Source organism: Pistacia vera, unplaced genomic scaffold (genome assembly GCF_008641045.1).
Source record: "Pistacia vera cultivar Batoury unplaced genomic scaffold, PisVer_v2 Contig827, whole genome shotgun sequence".
In the NCBI taxonomy this organism is placed as follows: domain Eukaryota; kingdom Viridiplantae; phylum Streptophyta; class Magnoliopsida; order Sapindales; family Anacardiaceae; genus Pistacia; species Pistacia vera.
Genome location: NW_022196698.1, coordinates 80,339 through 81,808, shown reverse-complemented (window position 1 = coordinate 81,808; position 1,470 = coordinate 80,339). Strand labels below are relative to the sequence as shown.

At 39.1% G+C, this 1,470-nt stretch overlaps 1 non-coding gene across 1 annotated transcript; it reads right to left on the bottom strand.

Annotated features, from left to right (window-relative positions):
* Positions 1 to 791: 791 nt before the first annotated feature.
* On the bottom strand, positions 792 to 898 carry LOC116117948. Its single transcript, XR_004126067.1, has one exon. It is a non-coding gene; the product is annotated as a small nucleolar RNA R71 (small nucleolar RNA).
* Positions 899 to 1,470: the final 572 nt, after the last annotated feature.

The window sequence follows — 1,470 nt, the reverse complement described above, 5'->3', positions numbered from 1 at the left end:
CGTTTACTCCAACTTGATACAAATTAGGAAATTAGTACTTGACACGCAATCCTTGTGGGAATGATACTTTACTCATCATTCTATTTCTTTTTGCGACTAGTGCACTTGCTACACATTGCATGTTGTAAAACAACGCATCAAGTTTTTGGTGCTGTTGTTGAGGATTGAGTTTGTGTTAATATTGAATTTTTCTGGTTTTAGCTAGATTGGAGTTTAATTTTAGTTTTAATTGTTTTCTAGTTTAATTTTGCTATTTCTTTTTTGTTCGCTTGTGATCTCACGCTCTCTTTTTGTCTGTGTAGTTTATGCGAAGAACTAGACGTCATCCAGTGGTTCCTATTGATCTAGCGATTAAAAAAACTGCAAGAAGACTTAACAGAGAGAGAAGAGAACGAGTGGCGATAGTCATTGAGATGGCTGAAAACAGAACGTTGAGGGAATTCTCAGTGCCCTCGGTTGATGGTAGTGGCCCAAGTATAACTTGGTCACCGGTGCAAGCCAACAACTTTGAAATAAAGCCGGCAATCATCCAAATGATCCAACATTCGGTACAATTTAGGGGAGATCCAAAGGAAGACCCAAATTCAGACATTGTAAACTTCTTAGAGATTTGCGACACATTTAAGAAAAATGGAGTGTCAGATGATGCCATCAGGTTAAGACTGTTTCCATTCTCGTTAAGAGATAAAGCAAAGGGATGGTTAATGGCACTACCAGCAGGAACAATCACCACCTGGAATGAATTGGCACAAAGGTTCCTGACTAAATATTTCCCACCAGCGAAATCTGCAAGGATGAGAAACGACATCACATCATTTATGCAGGAAAAGAATGAGTCACTTTATGAAGCTTGGGAAAGATACAAGGAACTGTTGAGAAAGTGTCCACACCATGGTTTGCCGGTTTGGATGCAAGTCCAAACTTTCTATAATGGGTTGATGATAAATGTGCAAACAATGGTGGATGCAGCATCTGGAGGAGCATTGCAAAACAAGACACCTAAAGAAGCTTATGAGTTACTTGAAGTCCTGGCAAGTAACAACTATTAGAGACCCAATAAGAGAATACATCCGAAGAAGTCTATGGGTATTCATGAAGTTGATGCTTACAAGACCATTTCAGCCCAACTTATAGCACTTTAGAAGCAATTAGGAGGGATGTAGGTAAATTCTATTCAAACACCTCAAATGACAAGTGATTTTTGTGCAGGTAACCATGCGAGCAATGAATGCCAAGTGGGGAAAACCTTTGCTTCAACTTCATCATCATCAGAACAAGTCAACTATTTGGCAAGGAATCAGAGACAACATAATAATCCTTTCTCCAACACGTACAATTCTGGTTAGAGAAATCATCCAAATCTATCTTGGGGCAATCAGAATAATCAATGGAACCAAAGAAATGCGCCAAACAATCAAGTTGGGGTGAATCATCAACCAGGGGATCAAAGATTGTCGAAATTGGAGGATA